Source organism: Phyllostomus hastatus, unplaced genomic scaffold (assembly GCF_019186645.2).
Source record: "Phyllostomus hastatus isolate PE091 unplaced genomic scaffold, TTU_PhHast_1.1 phas_scaffold_21, whole genome shotgun sequence".
NCBI lineage: Eukaryota > Metazoa > Chordata > Mammalia > Chiroptera > Phyllostomidae > Phyllostomus > Phyllostomus hastatus.
This window is the reverse complement of record NW_025334017.1, coordinates 32,502,339-32,509,230: the sequence shown is the minus strand read 5'-3', so window position 1 is coordinate 32,509,230 and position 6,892 is coordinate 32,502,339. Positions and strand designations below refer to the sequence as shown.

The following is a 6,892-nucleotide window of genomic DNA, read 5'->3' as shown; positions in this document are numbered from 1 at the left end:
GTATGAGAATAAATCTCTTAAGAATATTTTGTATCTTACTATAGACAATGTTGATTGTGCGACACAATCTTTCTGATCCAATTTGCTTTGTATTTTTCTTTAAGATAAAATACATTCATACAATTTTAGGCAATTAAGGAAGGCTTTTACAAAATTTGGCTATCTCTTACTATTTCAACATGTTTCATAGTGTAAGTTTCAATATTTCCTTTGTAATATTGTTTTTTCCCTTCAACAGCTTGGGCTCCAGAATATCACATGTCTTTATAATTCAAATTAAAGGGTAAATTTATATAATCATGTTACTATTGAGTGAAAGGTTTTGTTTGTTTGTTTTCATGAGGCCTTGAAAAAATTTTAAGGGACGTGTTGTTTTTAGAAAATTATGTTATACTCCCTTAAATTTTCCCTGTGGAGGAAGAAAGAAACCCTGCTTAGGACCTCAAGGCTGATATGTCTACCACTTAAATAGTAAAATATAACAATTTAATTCTAATATGGATTAAAAACTCCATATAACTCTTTTAAAAAATAGTAAAATACAGGAAAAAATGGAACTATTTGCAATGTCTAATGGAAAATCTTTTAATAAATACATGCAATTTAAACAATAGTACAGAGAAGGATAAGGGTAATAGGAAGGGGGCAGGGAAGAGTTTAATGTCAAACAGCCATCCTCTACACATTCATGCATCTCATTTATTTGTAGAGTCACATGATAATACACTAGTGAAAGATGCAGAGGTAGTCTAGTAATCACACTCATCTTATAGACAAAGGGGTAGAGGACTAAGCTATTCTTTATTCCTATGATCACCCAGCTGGCAAAAATAAGCTAGAAGCACCTAGGTCTTTTGATTTCTTATGATATGTCATAGTATTCCTCTGTTATTCTTTACTCTGTTATCTATTTGATTTTGATTTTAGCTGCCCTAAGCCCTCAAGAGTAGACTTTTATAAATTATTTGCATGAAACTTTTGCATTTGTTGTTCCAGAGGAAATGCACGTGAGGTAGTGGGTGAAATGGAAATGTCTAAGGGTTTGGATTTATGCACAGCCAACCTAAAGTTAATTTTCCAGGTTTTATATTTTTTACTATAAGATTCCTCCCCTCTTCTACTAAGCCACCTAAAATCCACATCCACAGTATAATTTATTGGCTTTATATGTGTTTATATTTAATGAAACAGAAGCCTAAAAAACTAACAAGTAATATTCACTTCAGTATTTCATCATCATACAGTAGTCAATGCAAGTTGTATCTATATGGACAACAGAGAAATGGGCAAGTGCTCTATCCACATTATGAACTCTTACAGGAATTGCCCTTTATTCAAAGTGCAGGGAGAGAAGCTCTTAGAAATTATAAGCCAGAAAATAAAATGATCTGATTTCTGTTTCTTAAAAGTTAAATCTAACTACTGAGGAGAGACCAAATTGAGAAACTGTAGTGGCAGGAATGGGGTTGGAAAAGGAGTAGAAGCAGAGGAGAAAAAGTGGAAGAGGGAAGAAGCTGAACTATGGCGGTGGGAAAGGAGATGGGGAGAAGGAACGAGACAGGGAATGTGTTGGAGAGAGTGTGAGAGACTTCCTGTGAGCCTTACCTGGGCTCAGGCTACGAGATGGATAACTCAGTAACTCTTGATAATTCATTAAAGTGGCTCAACGCATTTAATTTAACTTCGCTACTACCCTAGTATGAAATCAGGAAGAAATATGAAGCTCAACGTACAGTAAATAAAAAATGATTAGTACCACATATGTTAATGTCCTTTCAGCATCATTTCAAAAGTGTTAAAAAATATTTCAGTTAAATTTTGGCAGTAAACAGTTAATAGTTAACTAAAATAGTTAATTTATTATTATTATCATGAAAATTAGAATTGTTTTAAGGCCTTTGGAGTTGAGCTTTCCTTTTGTTTCTAGTCCAAGAAGCGTTTATTTTTGTTGATCTTCTTGGCCTGGTGTAAAATCTATCTTTTGAGATTGGCATTCCCCAGTGACTAAGTGGTGAATTATGCTGTCTGGAAAGTTATTGTGAGTTCCACTGTGGTTTTGGTTCAGTAGGTTTTTATGTATTTTTACAAATTTTGTACATATACCCAGAGGCTTTTTGGCAATGGTTACATTTTGACATTCAAGAAAATAAATATGGGCCATTTAACGGTCTCCAATTCTAGATTTAGCATTTTAAATATATTGAAATATGTATATGAGGAATTTTCTGAAACTTGGAACGGAGACTAATTTGGCAAAGATTTTTACTAATGTTACAAAAAAGGTCTTTCTTTGCAGCTCATTGATTATATGTCCTTCAGGTCATGAGCTGTATTTTTGAATCTCAGCTCTGGATCTTAGAGGAAGTATACTTAATATGCTGGATATTTATTTTGTATTTCTTCTGTCTGGATAAGGCCAATGCTAATTGATTTAACCTATTCTTGGGAAAATTCTCAAGCTTACAGTTAATGTGAATTATAGTCAAAAGTAGAGTAAAATACAAAAAGCTCTACATGGGAATGAAGAAAATTTATTTTTTAGCTAAAGCATAGCTATTTCAAGAACATCAAAGATGTATTTGCTAATTTCTCCCCTCCCACTTGTCAAATTTAAATAATCCACTTGCAAAAATAAAGCCAAATGGCACATTATATTGAAAATTCAATTTATAGTGAAATAAAATCCTATAATTCTCATATGTATTATAAGCCCTTCAAATTAACTGTTAATCACATAAGTAAATTAATACCAACCAAAGGAATCTTACGATTATTAATGATTAAAATTTACCATAGTCAGGATTAGGTAATATACGCCTTAGGACTTGCCTCTGACCTTGACAATGTGAACCTCATTCAGCAGGTTATGATACACATTGGCACATAGGTAATGGCAGTATTTTAATAGAGGGGTATTATTTTGTGCATAATTACAATGAGATTATGTCATGACGAAGGCATACAAAAGTGTCCGAAGGCAGCAGTAGTAGTTCAAGGCATAGGATCCTTTGTTCTATTGTTATTTTCTGCCTCATGGTACCCCTCATTTTGGCCACTGTTTTCTCATCTGCCAAGAGATGTCAGCAGCTCTCATCTGCTACCACCTCGAAATGTTGTCAGGGATCTCATATTTTGCTTGGTAATCCCTTGAGATCTTTGGATGAAAAGAACCATAAAAATCCAAAATGTTTTTCTAGGTGGGGGTTTCCAAAATTGGTCCCTTTGAGGGAGCCACCCACTTGGATATTGAATATCCTCCCTGTGTAATGTGGAAAAAGCGGTTTGGTGAAAACTTGCTCTTTTAGCATCACCAAAAAAACAGACGTCTTCATTGTTTAAAGTGAAACACACCCATTGGGGATCACTTCATCATTTTTTTAAGTGAATGAAAACATCACAGGCTGAACTGATGAAATGCAGGATAAGTGCAAACAGACTACACCCTTCCTCTTTCAGTCACAAGGAGCAGTGGTCTGCCAATTCTCCCCAGCGCACCCTCCCTGTCTAGGAAAGGGCCCTAGTTGGCTCACTAACCAAGTCGGTATCTGAGCTACAACTAATCATGCCACTGTTGAGTCACCAACAGAAAATCCCACAGACTGCTTGCTTTCCTCTTTGTGGTGTAGGGCGGTGATTGAGAGACAATCTTTTCTCTGTCATTTTTTCTCTTTTCATCTGCGTCATTTTTTTTCCCTTTTTTTTTTCTTTTTTTACTCACTTTCTTTTCTTCCAGGATTAATTATCGTCCCTCGCTTAACCCATCCTTTTCTAATCTCAAGGGGTATTTTTTAAAAGGATGCTTGTTCACCAGATGATACTCTCCAAGGGCCCTTTTGGAAAAAATAACAGTGTTGCCTGTCCCTCCAGCTGCCAAAAGTCATCATGAGTCATGTTTTTGACTCAATTTACAGAAACACTTAATATAAATAATTGGCCTTTCCCAGAGTTGCTTCTTAGTTGCCATTCTGTCTTGTTGATTTCGACAGACTGATAGGATGCGGCATTTGACCCGAGTAGCTTCCCTGGTCGCGTAGGTCCTTTGTGTTTTTTTCGGTCTCTGTTACACCTTGCTAAAGCAATCAGTTGGAGTGGGTGATAAGCAAAGTACGTCATTGTCAGTGAGCTCTAAGGTATCTTGTTTGAAGCATTCTTACAAGGTTACTCCCCCCAAATTGAATGGGGTTCCATATGCTAAATAAGAAATTAGGTAACCTCCTTTCTAAACAATATTATTACTAAATAATATTATTATTTAAGATCATTCCTTAATAATGTCACTACTACAACTCAATATTAGTTACTTTGGAGCCATGAAGAGAAACTTTTTTTTCAAATAAGCAAAATATTTGATTTCTTACTGTATTATGTTTAGCAGAGCCCAGAGAAGCTATTGCTGATATTCACTATTTACCTTGTCAAGGAACTTTTTAAAAGTTGAACAAGGTGACTCTCATACAAGTTTAGAATAAACATGGCAAAGTTTTCTTTAACTCACTGATGAGGTTTATCAGTCAGGGTTCAACCAGGCAGGCCTGGTTTATTCTGTAGGAAGGTCTTAGAAAGTGTTTAAGCCTTTTCTGAAGACACAGCTTGGGCCCTGCTTGGTTTCAGAGTGCTCCTAATTATCATTTCCTGACTACCTGTGTAGAATAAGGTATATCAATATACTCTCTTCCAAATGTACATATCTGTTAATTTTGCTTTTTTAAGGAATTGACTTACACATTATGGAGACTGGTCAAGCAAATCTGAAATCACACAGGTCAGAAAATCAAGAAGGGATGATCACAAACAGTTAGGTACCCGGAGGTATGGGCCAAAGCTTTCTATGCACAGGTAGTTGGAACCTAATGATTAGGAGCAGCCTGGAATCCAACAGGGCCTAAGGTATGTCCTCAGGAAAGGCTCAAATACTTTTTAAGGCCTTCCTACAGAATAAATCAGGGTCACCCAAAGTAATGTCCCCAATTTAAAGTGAGCCGATTAGGTACTTTATTTATATCTGCAAATTCCCTTCACAGTGACACCTAGCTTGGTTAGGGTTCGTTTATTGGATAAGCGGGAGAACGCAGGTTCGTGCTTCCTTTCTGTCCTCCAGCTCTCTTGAAGATCTCTCCTGTAGTCCACTGCATCTGGAAATATGCTACAAAGGCAATTCTGGAAAATGTAGCTTTTCCTGGCCGAGTTGGCACACCACAAAGCCATGTGTGAATATTTATAGACTGTGCGGTGATCTGTATCCTCCCAAAATTTATACATGGAGTCTTAACTCCCAAAGGTGATGGTATCAGGACGTGGGAAGTTTGGGGGATGATTAGGTCATAAGGGTGAGGCCCTCATGAATGGGATTAGGGTCTCATAAAAGAGCCTCCGGAGACATTCCCAGCCCCTTCTGCCAAGTGAGTACAGGGTGAGATACAAACCTGGTTAACTTTTAATAAGGCAACAAAACTATAACATTTGGGACCACCTTTTTTCATCCGACAGAATAATTTATATCTCTACCAAACACAAATCCACAAGTTAGGCTGTAACTTCATAAATTCTGAGACCTAATTAATGATAAATACCAAGTGAAACAGAAGGAACATATGCCTGAATAAGTGACTTTCTCATGGGCCCATAAGATAACGTTCCAGTGTGACTTTGAAAGGACATGCAGACCTCCTTTTGGTGTATGGCCAAGTTTGGATACATGTTCTTAACAACTTACTATAGACTTTAGGTTCTTTCATTATTCAAATGCTAACCTTTTTTTTGAGAGTTTAGATGTCCTGAAATGTCATGTTCCATCTGTTTAATCAGCAATCAGGTTGATTTTGCAATGTGATGGTGAGACCTGGTCTTCTCTAATCCAGCTACATATAATGCCACACCCTTAATGGATAGTAGGAGTGTTCTGGGGGTATAGGAGATGACTCTCATACTCACAGGTACAGCTGTCTCTTGAATCTGCAGACCTCAAGCAATTAGAACGGAGGAAAGAACAGAACTGAAATATTCTTATTTTACTTCAGCCCCTGAATCAGTATGATGGAAATATTAGGAAGAAAGAATAAAAAGGGAAAAACAGAGAATCATTATTTTTACTTTTGCAATTTTTCCCCAATTATTCAGTAAATGTTTCTAACTATACATTTCAAATGCACCTCGAAATGACAAATTTTGGGGAAAATGAAAAACATCATTTGCGCACAACTGTTTCTTCATCTGACTTAAAGCAAAACAAATACTTGTAATAGATTTGCTGCATTCTTTGTTGAGATGTTTAAAAACAATTGTTTAAAAGAGTGCTCAGCTCTTATGACAAGCAAGATACTACATGTTGCAAATAGGAAACCATGTCTTACACTAAAATGCCAGTGTTATGAACAAATTCATATCAATATGTGTCCAAATGACTGTTTCACTTCAGATATTTTAGCAAATCATTGCAATAGGTGTACAACAAACATTGGCACATTTCTTTCTGACTCCTTTCCCGGCCATCATCTACTCAGATGGCAAATCATTATTTTAATAGTTCAAATTTTTTCTACATGGTGTTACAGAAGTGAGGAGAACCAGGTTTGATAAAGTAATTTTGGTAATAGAAATGTATTAGCCTCAGAAGCTACTGAGGTGGTCCATTCTATGCATAGTGTAAATTAGTTAATTAATTAATGAAATTTAACTCAAAGACTTTTTTGTTTGTTTTACTTTCTGGCTTCAAATGCTTCTATGATATGCACTGCCGACTGGGTCAGGGCTGCCTGCCTAAGCACAGTCGTCAAGGCCCTTTGCAACCTGGACCTAGTTATTTCTCTGATTTAATTTCCGGCCGGGCAGTCAGGTGCTATGTACACTATACCTCTACCAAAAGTGAAAGAAAATAGAAAGACTTGTCATTTTC

At 36.3% G+C, this 6,892-nt stretch overlaps 1 pseudogene; it reads left to right on the top strand.

The window, feature by feature from the left end:
* Positions 1-6,522: 6,522 nt before the first annotated feature.
* LOC123833431 lies at positions 6,523-6,648 on the top strand (annotated as a pseudogene).
* The last annotated feature ends 244 nt before the right edge of the window (positions 6,649-6,892 follow it).